Here is a 21,002-nt window from a genome sequence, read left to right as displayed (position 1 = left end):
AGAGCGTAGAGTGCCTCCTATATGGATATGGGCATACTCCTCTAGAGAGCAATTAGAGTTAAAATTATTGTTACTTTATTGATCACCTGCTGGGGGTACCTATGTCTTTGAGCTCTATGGGAATCCTCTAAGCCTCAATTGGCAACCTAAAGGTAGAAGCTGTGTACAAAAGCTGTGTACACTGTAATTTCACCCTCAACCCATGGAACACTCATTTCCCCAAAGAAATCAGAAAACATCCAAAAATGCACCACCAGCTTTGCAGAAATTAAGGAACACAAAATCCATAACCCAGAGAGCCTTTTGATTTAGTAATCCTTAATGCTTTTCACAGGGACTGCTTGAACTCGAGTACTCAAAAATAGAACTATTTCCTGAGAGGCTAAAAAGACTGAAGTCACTGCATGAAAGCTTTCAAGTACTTACATAGCCCCCCAAAATATGGTAAAATCATCCAGCTACTGTGTTACATGACACTGCATAACTGAGGAAAACATGCCAGATGGCTGTAATCCACCCTTAACAATTTGGGAAGTTCTTGTCCGAAATGCTGCCAGTTTTAGATTACTTACACATGACCAGGAATTTGGTTTCTTCTGGTTAAAAAAAAGACTGCATTTCTTATGTTCAAACTATCACTACAGCAGCCGCAAAGCTGTCACCTTGTATTCTTTAATTAATCATTAAAAACTGTGAATTGAGAGGTCATTATTATAATGATGCATGAAATACCCTGAATTTCAAAAAAGAAAGCAAAAATAAAACAAGCTACATAAGTATAGTGCTCTCTAGCTAATAATTTTGATTTTATTCTTGTAAAAATATCAAAATATAAAGATATAAACCAGGCAAGAAAGATATATTGGTCTCTAGCAGATAAATGCACAGGTATGGTAAATACTCCTGTTCATAAACATGCTTTTCCAGATTTTCTGCATTTGCTTCACCTCATGTGAACTACCAGAGCAACGCAGAATAAATACCTTATTTACATCAAAGTAAATGACACAGCTCTCTCCTGGTCCTTGTTACTTCACGCAGGTTGTGATCTTTATCACCTCTTATCACTTCACCATTAATTCTTAAAACTGCAAATTAGACTGCAACACCCATTGTACTGTCAAGATAACAAATTGCAGTGTCAGCCCTTGGCTTCCTGCTCCGGATCAGTGGAAGGACTTGCCATCTGCACAGGTCTTTAAATAATAGAGTATATGGAGGTGTATTATTCTTTACCACAAGTTCAACATTAAAAAAATTTCAATCTCAGTTTTGAAAAGTTCAGAACTGCATCTAGCTGCGTGTCAAGGACTATTTCAATAGCAAAAAGTGTTTCATTTATACGGTAATAAATAACCTGAAAATTCAGTTTGAGGACTGATCTGAACATTCTGCTGATAAAACTGTTCTACGGATCAAAGAAATGTTGTGGTGAAATCCTCAAGAGCCAACAGCCATGACTGACTGCACACACCCCAGTGTGCACCAGTTAGTTCAGTGGTACGAGGCAGTGACAGAGGGAGAAGCAACAGGCTCATCTCTGGGAGCAATTCCAATGTGTCCTACTGCCCAACCTGAGACGAGTGTTCACTAGACACCTGGCTCTATTTATCCAGGCACTGCACCACACGTTTCTCAGGAGCAAGACAGCAGGACTTTTCAGTTATGCTGGCAAAACAGTGAATTCAAGCTGTATGTGATCAAAACATGAGGCTTTCACCCACACCTTCTCATTAGACCAAATTCTACAGCTGAGAGAAATCAAAACTCCCCCATTACCAGGAAAAAAACCAAAACAACCAAAACCCCCGAAGTTTCTGCCTGGCACCAATGCCTTCTCTCTCCACCACCACCACTGATGCCTTCTGTAACTAGAGACAACCCAAAACTTACAGAAGGCAGGTTTTGAAAGATTTCTGTCTTCTCCGCACCCCCCACCCCACTTCGTTGTCTTTTGTTTTTTCTTTAAGTGGTATTGCTGCCAAAAATATGACAAAAAGATTTTGCTTATTCACCATCACGGGGGGGGGGGGAAGGGAAGGAGGGAGGGGAAAATCTATCCTATAGTTTAACCGACTTTTCAAATATTATGCCCTGGAAGCTTTCAAATTCCTCTAAGATCTTTCAGAAAATCAGATTAATACAAAATACTGTGTAATTTTAGCATGTCAACTCTACAGAAGCGCTGGAGATTTGGGTGTCTCCTTCATTACCATATCACTTAGGGCAGTGGGACATCCTTTTAAATTCCTTTAACTCTATGTTCACCACTCTTAGAACAGCAAATTGCTAATGTTCATGATAACACTCCACTGCATAAACTACTGAAACATATTCTTTATTATGGTCTCATTCGGGAGACAAAGTGGGAAGGGTTAAAAATTCTGAAACAAACTTAGGAATTTGCACTCAATATCTGCTTGATTTGAGGAACACTTAATTTACTTAGAACAATGACACCTGTGTTGCTGTGCTTCTAAAACAAAGCTTGACTTATATAATATGATTAAAATTTCTAAGTGCTAAGAACTAGCCTTTGACTTTAAACTTTCTCGTGCTTTTTTTTAAGATAGTCTGACACAAAGACAGATTGTTATAACATTTTCTTTTGAAATCCTCTTATATGTAAAGAACCATGGAGATGGTTTCAGAGGTGACAAGAAGTGAAACTGTAAAATAAAAAGAAAGGACTTTAAGAAAAAAAAAGGCAAAATACATCAAAATTATTGGGTTTGGAGGTTTTAAGGGGTTTGATTTGAGTTTCTATCAACTAAGTGAAAATGGAAGTCAGTCTCCACAAGTCTACAGCTTTATCCTAATCCACTTCAACTGTGCTAATCACACAGATTTCAAAATCTAGAGCAATTTCAGACCATGTAGTGTTATTTGGGGGTAAACCCTTATCAAGCTTCATATCCGTGGCCAAATCCCAAACACTCTGAGCACCAGCATGTACTAACATGGACACAAACAGGACTATCACCTCAGAAAAACAATAAAAAGCTTGAACTTCTAAAGTGGCCTCAGAATATTCCCAACTGTAATTGCCCAGAAATGACACTATACTGCTAAAGTATTTGTAGTGCAACACTGAAGAAATTCAGAGTTATTGGGTTTGGTTTGGGCTTTTCCCCTACCCCCCACTCCCCTCCTTTCTCTCTTTGCATGAGAAAGGCTTTCTGCGCTTGAGAAACTTCAATGTCTGAATTTAGATAGTTATGGTACAGGTCAAAATAAGACCATGTTCATAGCCAGCCCTTTTGACCAACAAGATCACAGAAGCAATCATAAATTATTACTTTTAGGCTTTTATGTTCACTGGAAGAAAAGATTGAGAACAATCAACATAATTTAAAAATAGAAAATAAGTTTCCTATGTATTGCTCAGGATAGTCCTGTTCTACAGTGGTCTTTCTACTTTTATACTTTAGTATAATTCATTTGTACTTCGTTGATTTTTTACCTCCTTCCTTCTGCACTCTTTGTGAAAAATCAGTTTTTGCATCAGTAAATCGCCATAATCAAAAATCCCCTGATACATCCCAAGAATAATACATAACTGGAAAAAAAACCCCAAATCACTAAACTTTTAGCACACTGCTGTCCCTTCTCCTGCATTCCTTTTCGCTTATCCCACTCCTACTCTCCCAATGGCTTTGTAAATAGACCAGTTTCTCACACTGTCTTTGCAGGAAGCATCTCAGATGTGCGAAGCTGTTAAGTCTTTGTCTGTCCCACACAATATGAAATACATCAGTGAAAAAGTACAGTAGTGCAAGTTTGGGGTCATATGCTCTAGAGTGACTTGACCTTGGAAAAATATGCAATCAGCTGTGCCCAACACTCTCTATTCCTCTATTCCTCTACTAACACACCAACCTCTTCCTACCAAAACCATCTTGCACGTTAGAGCAGCCCAATATCGAGTACATTACTGGTGTTCTTTTCAAGGATTTTCATCTGCAAAAATAATCTAAGAATGGGAAAATTCATTCTCCCATGAACTTAGCTCAGATCATACTCATTTCTCCCCTTCCCCTTCTTCTGGGTGAGGTGGTTCAATACAAGCCCCACCCTGGCAGCCAGACAATAAAGCTGCAAATAACTTATTCTGATCAAAGCCCCATCTGCTTGGCAGCAGCAATTCAACTGCACTTGTGGTTTTTGTATGGCTGCAGCTTCGGAATTGAATGATCTTTTCATTTAGATGGAAGTTTAAACAAAATATGGTAATTAGCATCAACCACTGCAGCTTTCATGGCTACTGTCTACAAAGACATCTCTAATAAAAGGACTTTGCTGCTTTCCCATCTAATTACACAACATTGTTGAACAATAAAATTTAAATCAGGCAGCTCTTTTTCTTTAAGTCAGTTAACAGACTTACTGTCTTACACTACCTATCTGATGGTAGAGACTATGACTAAAATGAAGAATTCCACCTCAAAACCTGAATTTAGTTTCATCTTTCCCTGAGGAATATGGCTGAAGTTGGTAACATTTAGCACTAATCATGCCAGTAAGAAAGCTACCTATCTACTTTTTTGAAAGGAAAGTAGGATTTAAGCCTTATACTCATAGCAGGGTGAAAAATCAGGCATTATCTAGCATTGCAGTTTTATGACATAATAAAAGACACCAGCTTACAATGATGAATGTTTTTAATGAAACATCCACAATGCTGTAGTCAATAAAAAATTTTACAGGCACAATCCTCAGTGATATAAACAAGAGGAAAATCAATTTATTGTAACCACTACCAGTTTTTGTTTATATACTATAATTCCTCATTATAATAAAAATCAATAGTGGAAAAATTAATCTTAAAAAAAAGAAAAAAGAATATTTTTGGCAAATTATAGTTTACGCAATCACATATAGGGCTGGACTTACCTGACCTTACAATGAAGCCAGGGTGGGCCTGACCAGCATTTTGGTTGAGAGAGAAAACCCTGGGGTGTAACAGCAGGTGCTGTATAAAAAAGCCAGCGGCTCAGCGTCAAACACTTAGCAAACATTAGCCCACAAAACCTGACTGAATGGAAAGACTTAATCTGGCTCCATCATTGCAGATGAGCTGATAGGCAGGACTAAAAAAAATACTGGTTTAAAGCCTTTGGCTGGGACAGGGATTTGGACACCTAAATTCCCTTAGGCTGCTCTGACTACTCCAATCTAAAGATTTATCCTAAAGACTTTTCTTGCCACCTTCTACCTGCCAAGTGAAACAAAAAAGGCAGGTAGACAAAATGTATATGAGGGAGTCACATATTTTAGTAGCCTGTTATAATTTGAGGGAACAGTTTTACTGTGTATATAATAAGTCTGACATGTTTGCAAAACTCGTTTTTAGAAATATAATTGGAAGAGAAAGCTCCAGGTGGGTAAACAGCATCCTCCGTTGGTTCCAAAAACAATGAGAGTAACACAAGGCACCAAAAGAGGAAAACTTTCTGTTTCAATAACATCATTCCCCAAGCAGCTAAATCCCAAACAGATTGAGAACTGGAATACAGACAGACAGCATTCCTCACTTACATCCTGCTGCAGAGCTGAACAGTAAAACAGAGCAAGCTAAAATAGAAACTCTGTGTTAAATCCAACTCGACAGTCCCAGCTTTTAATAACCATTCCAAGGAAGTAGTCTCCCACCCAAACACCTCGGACAGACCAACCTGGAAGCCCCTCATGTCCCACCATGCAGTACAGCTACTCTCAGCAGGCAATTATTTCCTGCTCTTCTCAGCCTGAGCTATATGTAGTCCCCCATCCTGAGAGCTGGAGGCTCCTACTCCAGGTTTGTTGCCAAGGAAGATGGTGTGTGGACTTGTCTCACCTGACACATAATAAGCAACTCATCTACCAATCCACCTCACCTAGCAATGAGACACATACTTTCCTGCTTTCCACTGCACAAAAATTACTGACAGTTTTAGAGAGAAGTGGCAAAAAGAATGGAAAACAAAAGTGCCATTTCTCAGGAAACTGCTGCAGGGCCATTCAGCTGTGCCCTGTGCAAGGAGAGCTCACAGCAACCTGAAAACCTGCACAGACAAAAATAGGAATTCTCACCATAAATTACAGCCTTCTTCAGAATTCTTCTGCCTGTATCTTCTGGATAATATATTAAGATACAATTTAGAAACAGTCAATACAAGATACATGAATGATTAATAAGTTTTCATATTATGTGATACTGATGGTTATCTCCACATTAGGGGACAACATTTCACACAACATAAAGTACAACATCTGATACACATAAGGCTCTGAAACGGTGGAGACCTTTCAATTCCCTTTTAAACATCTGCAAGAATTCTGTGATTTCCTTGTATGTATTTCCCTCATGTAACAGAACTTCTTGCCTGGCACTTTGTGTTTGACAGGGAGAAGCCAGAAGTTTGTGTCTGGGTATAGTTTCCAAAGGTGTGTTATTAAGTTATCATTTTGTTTCATTTATGATCCAAATGTGTTTGAATTTAGAAAAAGAAAAAAGTCATTAAAAAACAATCTCCTAAGGTATATTTTTTAACAGGAATGATGCCAAATATTGTGCCTTTAATTGCTGCAAGCAGAAAACTACATTAACTTGAAAATTATGTGTCATGCACCCATTACCAAAAAATGACCTTCTGCCAATAAGAAAGTATTTGCCAGTTGCACAAGTAGTTCCATGCCAGGAAAAACCACAGGGGATTTCATTGTGATACAGCAATTTTGTTTGGAATTTAACTTGAACCTTTCAGCAAAGAGTATTTGCTAAACTGAAAATATTATTGCTAAGCAAAACTGAAACATCCTCAAAAAAAAGGAAAACCACCCACACTGCCATGGCTACAGCCACACAGGCTCAGAGCTCCAACACATGTAACAGCTTCCATATGCACAGGGAGACTGATGCATCCCTAAGGAGAGATTCCCAGGCTGGGACTGTTACCATCGGTCCAGCTCCAGCACAACTGACTCAGCCTGTGCACTGCCTGCACATTCCAGCTGCTGCCTCAGGACACAGGAGCCATTGCTCTGACTGGATTGTTAAGTTTGGGAAATCACCTTTTCCTAGAAACCTCTAGTGTTATCACAGATACACATTCAATATAATCAGATTTGCTAGTCAGGTTGCTGTGTAACTTCTTCTTTAGTTTTTCTTTATGTCGGAACCAAATGTCAAACACAGAAAATATTCAGCTTCTCAGCACTCAGTCAGCTGTTCCAGCAAGCCCTGACAATAACTCCACAGGTATCTTTGTAGAACACGGCAGTGAGGTAGCATGGGAGGGGGTAGTCAGTCTTTATCATACTAAAAGCACTACAATTAGACACCTTCAGTTCCAGCAATGACAATGATGAACGATCTGTAGCTCTAATGGTAGAATTTTAAACTCAAAAAAAGACATTAGATGTGAATTGAAAGGCAACATGTCAAAAAGAAGTATTTTCTTTCCATGAAAAAAACAAAATGCTTTTTTTTGTACTGTAAAAGGCACTAAAAAATAAATAGGAAAATGAAGGTGTGGAATGCAGGGGTTTTTATGGAAAGGGACCCATTAAAACCAAGATGCATATTGAACTCACAGTAGCTGATCTAGGCCTAAACAACAAGTCCTGAAGACCACAGGTAATCATTTTGCAGTAATCATCCTCTTGAAAAAGACTTCTGGAAGCAAGTGACCGTGCCAGCTACTTAGCAACATCTCAGTTATCAGGCCTTGGACTTTGCTCCATCAGGAAAAAGAAGTTTTGATCCTTAGGAAAGGAGATTCTCGTGAAATCAAGTTCCTGCTGACAACCAGCCAGGACAGAGGAAGCCTTCCTTTACAATTACTACTTTTGAAATGTGTTCCCCCCTCCTCAGATTAAGGCCACCTGATCTAAAGCCAATCTCCCACTCAGATCAAATACTAAAAGCCAGGAACACCCTCCTACAACAACCTGAGAGGTGCCTCAGTAGAGATTACAGACAACAGCTCTCAAGGGAAAGGATGAATACACATGCTGTAGCAAAACTGCACAGAAGATATTTGTCTAGGCTACTGTGTTTACATGAAATGTAGTTTCAATTATCCAAAGCCATTATTATGATTATTTTTCCCCAGTAAATGTCATTACTTGACAGAACTATGTATTTCATTCCAGCACCCTATAGGCAGTATATTGCTTTTAAAACAAGCACGGGAACCCTTCAATAGAATGTAAATTTAATGTTATAAAATGGTGACTATTCTTTTTTTTATAACGAAAAGCAGAAACAGGCCTACTTTTCCCTCCCCTCCACCTCAGTGCCACTCATTTCTCAGTGCACCTAATGATCAAACTGTCTCTCAAAGGACTTGTCAAAACTCACCACTACATTTAATTACACAGACTGCACCCACTGGCAGTGACTGGACCTATTTGGACATGGATGAGAGTTGCACACTTTTTGCATTTATATTGATTATTCCATCTCTGCCATCCATTTGCCTCTTACATTATATTTCATCTTGGAAAGCTAGACCAGATGACCTGAAGAAGTTCCTTCCAAAATAAATTATTCTATTATTCCATTAACTCTTGTACTGCAGGTTCTCCAGGGAAAAAAGCACTTTGTATAGAGATCCAACCAAAAAAACTATGGTTTTTTTTTAATTCACACCATAAAAATAATAATTCTGGGTATGGCTATGAATATTTAGAATTATTAGTGGAAATGTTATCAGTTTTCTCAGTATGTCTAGACACATAAAAAAAGTCAGCTGTCCCTTTCTATGCAGAAAAGCACTCTCAGAGTCAGTTTGCCCTCATTTGCATTAACATATACATGGTTAAAGTTCACTGGGTCTCCTGTGCTGGTTCTAACAATTGCATAAAGATTGGCAAGCCAAAATGGATTAGCTCAGGTAGCAGGAATAGGCAGTGTTCCAATTTGACCAAGGGATAATAAATGTGTTTCTCGTAAAATGTCATTAACACAGCCTACAGGAAGATCCATTATCTATCCTAAAACACGAGCATCACATTTAAAGTCATGCCCAATGCCAGTGTCACATTATTATCTGCAACACTCACCTGAAAGTGCAGTACTGTGTGGTCTTCTCACTTTCAAGACGTCTGCTTAACATTGGCAGAGATATTCCAGCAGTGAATTTAAAGGATTAGTACAGGTTTTCCACAACTGAAGTCTCTTTCCTCTGGCCTGATGCCTTACAGCACAGCATAGACACAAAATAACCCTTCAGAAAAGCAGAGCCTGTCATGTCCTATTATTTAAATATTGAAAGGCAGATAAGTATTCCACTTAAAAGAGACAGGGCTTAATCTGTAAATACTTCAAAGGGATCTCTAATGACTTGACTTTAACTCATCTTTCCTCATTTTAACTGCTGCTTTGATGTCCTCCCTAATCTTCATCTAACCCTCCACTCAGGAACACATCATCACACAAGAGTTTTTGAGGCTATAGCACGGACCACTGGCATATCAAAGTCACAAGTAAGCTACATCAGACAATCTAGTTTACTTGAGAAGTAAATGAGGCCTCTGTGTGCCACCCTCACTGCTGACAGATACTCCTCACACATGGGACCAATGCCATATCAACACCAAACAGGAGAAAACAAAGACCTTTCCTGGTATTTGGACACACCTGGTGATGGTGACAACCTGCAGGTGAGGGAAGCATTTGCAGACACTGTTGACAAAGGTTTCACCTTCACTGCCATGACTTTGTCAACTTGTCACAGACAGGTTTGTGTTTCCTCAAGAGTCTGTCCATGTTATTCTACTGAGAGATTTTAAATCAATAATATATGCAGATAATGGACACTTCTAGCAGACTAAAGGGGGGGTTTGTTGTTGTTGTTGGTTTTGGTTTTTTTAATGCAAAGCAAGCCCCAAGCAAGCTAATATTACAATACCAAGACAGATATAAAAAGAGGATTACTTTTTCTCCAAAGGTATTTCTTATAACCTGATGATACTTTCTATGTGGAATAGAAAAATCAGTGACTGTTCCTCTCCAGAGAAGCTACTTGCAGTCTAAATACATTTAATAAATGTTATTTTTGGATTATGTATTAAATATGCACACTATAAAGAACAGCACACATACACCAAGACTTTAACACTAAATACTAATAGTTAATAGTAGTTAACTACCGACCACTAAGACTCTATATAACAAGATAATATTCTAAAACATTATAATGATGTTTCATCTTAAGGAAATAGATTTCATATTTGTAAGCAAGTGTCAGAGATGAAGGATTCGGTGGCTGCTCCAGCCAAACAGATGAGTGTAAAAGGCAGAGCAAAAGGCTGAACAACTGAGTTCTGCTTCGCCTCTGATAGTGATCTTCCAGTGAATCACACACATTATCTAACACCTGTGCAAGCGATGACAATCCTGATTTCACATAGGTCTAGAAAATGTAAGACTCTTTACAGAGGCACATTAACCAGCTTCTTTTTCTGCCACTTAGTCTTAGCAGCTTTTTCAGTCCTCAGAAACATAAACCTTCTCATAGTTTGCCTGCAAACTCTGCTACCAGTTACACCCCAGATAAGAGCATGAAACTTGGAGTTGCTGCCCAAGAGCAGATACCAAGCAAAGGGTATCTTACCACTGCTCAGTTCAAAGGGCAAACATGGGATTTAGCTCTGTGACAGCTCAGGCAGTAGTACAAATAGCATGCCAGCTCTGCAGAGCAGAACCGGAGTACGATTAAAAGCAAGTTGCACAGCAGCCTACACACTGAAAACATACTGTCTGTGAAATGCTCTATATTGCCCAGTCTCTGAGCACAGGATGGAAAAGTCTGAAAATAGTTCCAAAGCAGCAAGACATCCAAGTCAGAGCAGGACTCATGCAATTCATTTTTTCATTATGTTTCATGTATAACCAATAAGCCCCATGTCAAGTCCCACTGCAGCCTAGCACTGTTGATTTCCCACCTTCTCCAGTGGGTGGTTTGTAATGCCCCCGCTAATCTAAGAGATTTTATCTAAGTGCTAAAGAGGGGTCACGTTTTTATTCCCCAGGAATTCACATGGCTTTTGACAGTGGTAGCAATAAGTTGGTAAACACATTAAACACAAAGTAAGCTGTGTCTTAAATGCACCTCTTGCAAAGAAGAAAAAAAACCAACACAGTATTTACATCTTATTTTTTTATCTAACCAGCGAACGAAAAAAACTCCTCTGCTTCATGCAACCAGAATGCAATTTAAAAAAATAAAACACAAATTTCTGAAAGTCGTTAAAGTCCATTGATTACCTGCCCCATCTGCGACAGAAAGAAATCTATTGATTATAAGTACAGTACAAAACATAGATTGCAATGCTAATTAAGGCTCCATCAAGCTGTACAAACTATTTCATTCACCCTCCAAATCCTCAAATATACAGCAGTAACTATGAAATAAGGAGCATTATGTTACAACACCTGTAGTACCAACTGCCTCGCTCTTTGCAGACATGCTGGGAAAAATTCGTGCCACAGCAATGCAGGAGTTTCCTTTGCTATTTCTAAATAGAAAATGATCAGAAAAAAGTTGTGCAGCAAGATTTCTGCGGTTTCACTTGTGTAATTTATTTCTGCAGTTTAAAAATAACCTGTGATTCCAGAGTAGTTCAGATTATAAGTGAACACAGGAAAATTTATTATATCATTTCCTTCCCTCTAACAAATTCTGTCTCTGATTTTGTACAGGGTACATAAACCTACAGTTCTTTCAAGAACTATATCTAGGTATATAAGCTCCCATAACCTTAACTGAAGTAAAATGTACCTCAATTCTGACAGTTTTGTGATGTTAATTTCTCTTTCTACACTCACTGCAATAAATTACTCTTCCTAAATTTTCATGTAAGATCATCAAACTAAAGAAGACCCTATACCTATGAAATGCACTGTGGAACAGAACCCCAACCCATCATAAAACAAACACCAAATTTTCACAGCAAGGGACTCAAATGATTTGCCAACCAGCAATGATTTGCTGAAATAACCTGTGAATGACAAACGGAACCCAAAATAAACAAAAAGTTGTCCACAGTCTTCTTGAGAACAATGGGGAAATAGAAAGATAAAAGAGCACAATTCATTCATTAATTCACAACTACTAATTTATTCACAGAGTTACAATGGCATTTTGGTCTGAAAAGCAAATACTGGTGTCTCCCTCTACATAGATTTCAACTATAGTATTTCAAGCAGATGGCTGTAGGAGTTTGGATCATTTTCTTGTTTACTTCTTTCATTTGCTTGGGTCTTTTTTTAAATTTGGACCAATTCCTACCCGAGCACAAAATTACAACTAGATAAGGGATCTTCAGTTGTGTATTTGCAGTCTGTGCTAATAAGAGTGTATATTTAGGGCATGTATTAATTGGCATAAATCTCAAAATAAACATAAGAAATTGGGGGGTTTAAGTTATGTATACCCTATATTATGCCATAGCTGGCATTTCTGTGAATTGCAAGTTCCTGTAAAACCTAATAAAAAATGGGAAAAAAACCCCAACCATTTAGAATAACTGAGGACCTTGAAGAGAATAAGATGGTCTAAACTGGTGGGATACCCTTCCTAAATGAGACAAAGTTTTCAAAAAGGGCAGCAGGGTTGGGGACCTACAGCAAGAGATGGGAGCAGCTCCCATTGCTCCAGAGTTGGAGCAATATCGAGTGAGTCCAAGAGCATGTCCTGCTTCCCCCCCTCTTTGGAAGGGCCACTTAAGCTGGAGTCAGGAGGTGCTGCTGACACCGTGTCGATGGCATGGAAATGACCTGACAGACCTGAGCTGTTTTGACAGGTCAAACATCTGCTCCAACAATATCTTCAGGAGTCCAGGGATCATGGAAAGGAAGAAAATGCAGCTACAAGGAATGACTCTTCTCACTTTTGACATATTAGGAAACCCTCATGAGGACTTTTCAGGGAACAGTGTCTCTAACTGCTCCCAGGTTAAGAAAAAGTTTGAATATTTGCTTGCTTCTCTGCTTAATCTTTAAACACAAGAAAATTCTTTTAAACACACTCAAATCAGAGTGGTGGTGAGTAACATGAAGCATGAGGTCCTGCCATGAAATCAGGAATAGTTATTGTGGATAAAAAAGGAAGAGGGACGCAGGAGCAAATTGTGTTCAACTGAGACTACATTTTTTTAATAGATTCATTTTGTGTATTAGTAATCAAAGAAGATATCCTACTTTGTGGACTCTGAACTATGGCACAGGCAGACCTTGGATTGCAAACCTCAGCTTAATTTCTACATGTTTGACTCCCGAAGAACATCTACAAACTTTGGCTGGAAAAAACACATTTCCTTTTAATTATAGCTTCAGACTTTTCTTGGAGAATTTTAATTTATCCATTTCACATATCAGTGAATGTGGCTGTGGTTATCAGAGTCCCCTTGAGCGAGTTCTGAAGGTGAAAAAGCCACAAAAGGAAGAAAAACAGTTCTGTCAGCATCAGGGTACAATCAATAGCATCCCAGATTAGACAATCAGTGCCACAGTATATCATTCCCAATTTTTTAAAGAAACATTTTAAATTGAATTCTTAAATAATTTAAAGATATCTACTTCATATATAAGAAAAAGAGCCATTAAGGAAGCACTTTACAAGAGACCTACAACTTTCATCACCTTCAGCTGAACCCAGTTGAACTGAGCCTAAACTTTCAACATTTGTATAAACAAATTAAGAAGTCCTTAGCATAAAAACAAAGATTTGCAAGATTCCTTTAAAAATACATTTAAATAAACAAATTATGTCATGTAACTATATATCCACAATTTTAAGTTCACACAATAGAGTAGTTTTTATGCATTACTTCAAAACTATCCTACAGAATATAATGGGATTCTGTTGCATGAATGCATTTCCTTCTGAAAAGTTTAAAATTTGTAGGAGAGAGCAACACTGATTCCAAATTCATAAGGCAATCCTTCTAAATGTCATCCCCATTATAATGATTTCATACAAAAACCCCAATTTCAGTAGGACTTCTCTGAAAGAAAACTGTATAAGAATTAGCTTCCCATGGCATAACTCATCATCTGACACACAATCAATCAATCCATGAAAACAAAGGAATTAAGAAGGAAACTGAGAACATTGGTACCACCCAAGAACAAACACTAGGAGTACAAAAATCTGTATTGAAGGATGTGTACATTAGTGGTTTTAATATTTCAAACATTCATTTATTTTTTGGTATTTCCTGTGAATAATTACAGGGAAAATTCTTAATAACATCATATATTTACCATAAAGTCCTCTCAGAAAGCAAGAAACCCAATGTTCACACTAGCTATTAGTAATGGCACACCTCTTTTACAAGCACAGGGAAGCTCATGTGGCCATCACCGGTTTTAGAGTCTCTTTAAGTGCACTGTCAATCAGCTGCAGATTGCACAGCCGACTGCAATTATGAATTTACAGCAATTAGATTTCCCAAGTAATTAAACAGGAAGATTTAAAACTATTTCAGGTAGAATTTGTATTTCTTCTCAATGTTTGCAAAAGTATTATTGAGAACGACATTAAACTTAAATTTGTCACTAGTGTTTATTTTTTACTAATATGTGGTTCCTAAGCATAAAAGGCATTAAAAAAAATTGTTTTTTAATTTCTTCTGGATGGAAAATTCTGCAAGCAACCCAACACTGAGTAATCCAGAGGATGCAGCTGGAACAAGTCCACGATTTGCTTTAGTACCAGAAAAATTATTGAAGTGTTGGTCTTTTTTTCAGATAAACATTGGGACAAACTGGCCTGTGGGATTCATTTGGAAGTCATTATTCACTACTACAGACACTACTTTGATGGAAAGAAAGCATTTTAAACAAGCAACGATCCTACCTGATCATTAGGTTGGTGTTAACAACAACCAAACCCAGACCTGACCAGTCCAGGAAAAGCATCTGAACACACACGGATACTCAGCTTTTTACCCCACCTGTAACATTTCTGCTATAGAGCTGCACTGTGTTTCATTATTTACTAACACCTTGAGCACCCCAATTCCTGCAGCACAACATAAGCTGCTTATAAATCTGCTTGTCGCAAAAATGACCAGCAATAAAACAAAATAAAGAGTTTGTACACACACACAAAAAGGATCATTTCCCCCTTACTTTAAGAATTCCTATCTTCCCCTCAACTATGTCTTCATTTTCCTTTCTTGGTTTATACATGTCATGACTTGAGCTGCCACTAAAACTTTTGGAGAAGTAACAGCTGTAAACACTGTGAGGGATTAAAAATCTCCTTATATATTATTATGAAGACAAAAATTCTGTAACGCTGAAAACATTCCATTAAACATATACATTCATACCAGCAGACCTGCATTCCCAGTACGCAGCCAAGCGTAAGAGCACGTGAACGGCCAATTTTCTAACTCGTTACACTGCAGCCACCACTGGCAGGTGCACCGTGCTGAAAAGGGATGAGCAGTTAATATGATCTGCTTTAATGCAGATGGTTACATTTGGGCTGATTTGTCACCTCACAATATTAGAACCACTAAAAGAACGTAATAAAGAAATACCAGCTAACAGACTCTGCCTTGGTGCATCCAAAACATCTTACTCTGCTCCACAGGTCTTAAACTAAACAAGCCTTAGCTGCTTCTTAAATTTCTCCCAGCCTGCCCAGTCTCGATCTGTAGGTTGCCTCTCCTCTGTGTTCTCTTGGCTGGGACGTCTCAGCCACCTCAGAAGCCTGTCAACAGCAGCCTGGGAGGATTTTGTGGTGCAGCCCCGGCAGGAGGCTGACACCTCTCCCTGTCTCTTCGCTATCTGGATCGGACCAAGAGGGAGGTGTGAATGCCTACAGCTCGTGTGTGGCCTGGTTAAAGCTCATTTCTTAACCCTTTCCTCCCCCGACTCCTTTGCCAGTTCAGAGAACACAATCTACACTCCGCTAAATATATATATACATAAAATTAAGCTACTCGAGCCACTGCCACAGCTGGTGAGGAACATCATCGTTGTTTCCAGCAACAGGACAAAATAACTTCTCACAGAAGGTGAAGATATACATGGGCATAACTGTCTGTAGGATAAAGCTGTAGATCCTCTGGGGCTGTCAAACTGGAGCAATCAATAAGAATTAATCTGTAGTTTACAGGACTTTAATTGTTCTTCCTGATTGTATCTGACTCCAGCGAAAAGTTCACACAAAGGGTAGCTCGTGTGATTTAACCTATAGTAAACTGCACATCAACATATTTAGGGTAGAAAACCAGGGCAAACAGTTCCTATTTGCACTCCTTTATTTAAAGAAAAAAGCTTTAAAAAAGTGAAGGAATGTCAGAAGTTTTACAGAAAAACTTTTACAGGAAAAAGAACAGCACATGAAAAAACAATATCATTTTTTTACTCTATGTATTTGCATGTATTTAAATTTTCAAAATATTTCCTAACATTGACATTTCTACATTGCCTTCTAGGAAGGAGAGTTCATCCTTTATTAAACTCTTCACTAATCTGAATATTGCTGGAGGATTTCCACGGAGGGACAACATGCAGCCTGATAATAAATGTTGTAAAGGGAGCAAGAACACTGCTCGTAACCCAGAACTGCTTCAGGGGTTTTAGCCTATTTTAGATCAATGTCTATTAGACAGAGCAGTACTGTTTTTGCCAAGACCCACTATGCTCTCAAATGTTTCCTGACCACCTTCTTTACCACTACAAAAGGGAATTTTAAAATTTAAACATGAAATACAAATTAAATGAACAATTTCTGGGGGTTTATTTGTTTGTTTTTCTTAACTGGCATCTTTTGATTCACAGACAAGTTCTGGATGATGCAATACTATCAAATCCAAGTGTTCAAAGATTCTGAGTCAGGCCACAAATTCCATGGGATCTTATAGAGAAACGGCCAATCTGGACATTTTCTTTAACTTCTATTTTTATCATCTGTTTTATAATTTATGTTAAGGTCCACAAACTCTTGCTAGTCTAGAGCTTTTTTATTTGTTTCCTCAAAAGGTATGTAAATTCTTGAGGCTTGCAAATAAAAAAATGAGATAGGAATTGCCCATACTGAGAAATAACAGAAGTGAAGAAACTCAAGATTGTGCTAATATAAGAAATAAAGATATTATAAGTGTAGGAAAAAAGTAAATTTTGTCAATTATAAACTAATCTTGAAGTTTTACCCATCAATAAAAGAAAATAAAAAATCAGGTTTACTGTTTTACATCTCACTCAGGCACATTGAGAGCTGGGATTTGCACAGTGCTCTCTAGAGGATTTCCTACCTTGCTGTGACAAGCCTAACTCCTAGGATATAATGGCAACTAGCAAAAGCAGTAGGAATTCTGTCTTTGATGTCAAGTTTCAAGATTTTCTTTTGGTGTGTAGTTAAAAAATGAAAGTACTGCTACCATCACAGTTTCTAGACAGTTTTTAACAAAACCCAGAAAACTAACAAATCTAAACAACAACAAAACCCCATCACCACAATCCCCCTTTCCCACCTTTTGTAGGCCTACAAATTATCTTAAAACTTTGGTTGGTTGGTTGGTTTTTGTGGGGGGTTTTCTGGTGTTGTTTCATTGCTGTTGTGGATTAGTTTGGTGGTTTTTGTTAGGGTTTTTTGAGTGGGGGCAAGACTGGAGGCATATTAAAGGATATCTAAATGTGTTGCTTCTAAGTAATGTCTTCCGTAAAAAAATAAAAATGTAGAAGAATACCCATGGATATTTTCTTAAAACCCAGGGGACCACATTAATTACTGCTGCAACACATAATCCTTGTCTGTCCACTGCCAAATCTGTTCTCTCACAGGGAGTTGTCGATAGGATCAGGATCTAAGCTAAGCTTCAAATGCACCTACTAATACTACTGCCGTTACCAGTCTATACCGGTCTATCAGTCGAGAATGCGTCTCCTGCATGAAGTGCCCTCTGTTTAAATGAATTTGTCAGAATGAGATGCCTCACTTGGCCCAGTTACAGAATAGTCTCTCTCGGCGGGAATTGAAATCAATCAATTCACCACTGAGCTTTTAGGGGACCCGATCTGCCCTGTGCTCATTATCCATGGAAGTGGTAAAGCAAGTCATTTACTAATGTACTTTATGGTGCCTGTTTAAAAAGGCTGAAAGGAGAGAAGACGCTGGAACCTTGCTAAATTCAGCCTGAGAGAAAGGGTTCAGCGCTGGTGAGTAACGGAGAGTTTCTGTAATGCATTGACTGGGCTGGCAAGTTTTGATACAATTAAACTGAGGAATAACTGCGGCAAACTGTTGGCATATGCTGAATTTAATCGTGTCCATATTGCTTAATGGGCCATCACCGACACTGGTGGAGGTTTTCTGTTTAAGACAGACAATAATGCTGGAAAATGAAAGATCTTTGAAAGACGACTGTTAGATAAATATGAAATAGAAGAGGAGCTTTTCCATTAGGGTACCCTGATTTAGGAAGAGAGGATAAAGAGCAGCACGGACAGATTTCTAGACCAATGGTGACAGTAATCTGACCGTCTGGCAGAACCCACAACAGCTGACTAGGAAGAAAAGGGGGAAATGCGATTAAACCGTATTACAGGTAACAGTTTCATACTGTACTGTCACCTCTAAAGAGAGCTTTTTATGGGGTCCAACATAGCACATATACAAACACACTTTAACCGCAAGAAGCTAAAACAAGTGAATACAGGAGAAATAAAATATATTCATTAAAAGTAACTTGAATTAGCGCAGAGGAGCCTCAGATTCAGGTCAAACTGAGCAGACTTCAATAAAAGGATTCAAAGGTACTTAGTAGTTTAAGTACCCTGGTCAATAGTTCAATGTTGTTTTAGTTTCTGGGCTGAAAAATAACATAAAGAAGCTAAAGCATGCTAGTATGTGCAAAGAATTCAAAGCAAAACAAACCACCCCAAACTCAAACGCAGCTCTCCACATTTATGCTTGGAAATGCAAATGCCATTGTCCCTGTTAACAGGTGCTAACGAGCGGGGCACCCCGCCGCGCTCAGATGTGTTACGGATGAGCAGATGCCTTTCTGTATTTCTGGGGATAGCCTGAGGAAAACTGTCACACATTGAAAAAACACATCAAACGCTCCTCCTCAAAGCTGCCCGCGAGATTTACAGAATGCAAAACCGGGGACGGGGTTGAGAAGTACCGACTGCATCAGTGAAACAGGACCCTGCCATTGTGCGGGACTGGGGTTACTGTGCCAGTGGCTGAATTGTGGGAGAGTTTGTGTGCGTACACAACCTATATTTTCAAGACTTTCTTTCACCCATTCTAGATTCGTCTGTTACTTCCAAACGAGACTTGATGATTCTATCAGGCGGATATAAATTGAGAATAAACTCAGAGAAGCAGAGAGATAAACAACCCAAGAGGCTTCTTACGCTGAATTTTCTGAACTTTTGTCTCCTGTGGGTATTTTACATTCCCTGTCACTGTGCACCTCGCAATCACCACAGAGAGGCAGGACAAAGCTCCTTTTATTTCAGTAGATAGGAATTCTACTGGAATAATGCAAAAATTCCAGCAGAACAGGGATAAACACCCTGATAACTGTACACGCTCAGGTAGGCAGAGACATACATAACCTGTGATGAACAAGTGTGCATGGAGGTGCCTCTGTGTATGAGTTGACCTAAGATCCTTTACAAACGTTGTCCTACTGAGTTTCTACTGTTCCTACGGAGTTTGATACTCGACAGAGCATCGTGTAATAAAGAACAGTATAACGGCACCTGAGCCACCAGTACCAAGTAAAACAAAGCAGCACAGTCACACCAGAAGAGTTTAGTAAATCACATACATTGCCCCGAGGCTACGCTGTCTTTCAAAGAGTGAAAACTAGAGCCTTCGTACCGCCCCATTGATCTGTGTCCTAAGAGAGGCTCGCAGCTTGCTCAGTCCTTTTTTATATGATGCATGCATCAGCATAATGGAGAAAAAATGACCAAAAATATTTGATGGATCACGGAATTAGCCCTACGGGTGTCCGATCCCAGACTCTGAGCAGAGGTTTTCCACTCCTTCAGGCTATATTCACCAGCTAGTTCTGTAATTCAGGCAAACTGAAATTCTGCCCAGCAGTGTAAATGAACATTTCATGTACCATATTGTCTGAAACTCCACCAGATTAAATTAATCCTGTCCTGGGGCAGGGAAGTAGATTAGAGGACCTCAAAAATCCTGTACATCCTTGTTTCCCATGATGGTACCATTGCTGCTTACTTTGTTCCCAACCTGCCCCAGTGGCATTCATATGATATCCTCATTTTTGTGTGTTAACTACCTGAAAATATTTTAATGAGTTCAATATTTTTTTCCCAAACTAATCTGTTGTCAATGTGGAGTATACCAATCATTGACATGGTGAAAATAGCCATGCTTATGTAAAAAGATGCTTTAACTTAATTTCACCCACACTATCTCTTCCAAACATGTAAGTGGAACCCCTGTCCCAGATTAGGCTGCAATCTTTCCCCATCTCAGGTTAGTTAAGAGGGCCCAGCTCATAAAGTCTGCTCCCATTACTGCAAACGACCTCAACTGATGGTGCTCAGCAGAGGAACAGATGATTTAAAGGGATACTGAAATAGAAGCCCAAGCCAGACGAAGCTGACTCAGATTTGAGAGCCTGGGCCTTACAGCACATCTTTCTCATTTGTTTTGCTCTTTCCTCTATCAGCCATTGGAAAGTATTGAGTCATCCTCTGCTGTGGAAATTTATTATCCACAGCTTGGTTCTAACAGGATTCATAGACAATTCATCTCCTGACAGTGAAACAGATATTGCAAAGGAAGAAAAGATACCCCAAGGTCAAATATTGCAGGGTGTGCGTGATTCACACAGCTGCTTCTGGGATACTGCTGCTTTCTGATTTCCTTGGATACATTCAAGAGAGATGACGAAGTCAAGAAAGAAATTTTCAGATCAATGGGACAGCAATATAGCTGAGAATTGTGCAGTTAGGGAATTGACATTTTAAAAGGTTATTGATTGTATAATTAACACAGATA

General features: G+C 38.8%; 1 protein-coding gene across 4 annotated transcripts in view; it reads right to left on the bottom strand.

The window, feature by feature from the left end:
- The window catches only part of SPSB4 (splA/ryanodine receptor domain and SOCS box containing 4), a 159,460-nt gene that overhangs the window by 96,757 nt on the left and 41,701 nt on the right, over window positions 1-21,002 (bottom strand). The gene's annotated exons all lie outside the window — the stretch shown is intronic.

This window comes from Neopelma chrysocephalum, unplaced genomic scaffold (assembly GCF_003984885.1).
Source record: "Neopelma chrysocephalum unplaced genomic scaffold, ASM398488v2 Primary Assembly neopelma1_70, whole genome shotgun sequence".
NCBI classification, from domain to species: Eukaryota; Metazoa; Chordata; class Aves; order Passeriformes; family Pipridae; genus Neopelma; species Neopelma chrysocephalum.
The sequence above is the reverse complement of the archived record's forward strand: the minus strand, read 5'-3'. Positions and strand labels throughout refer to the sequence as shown.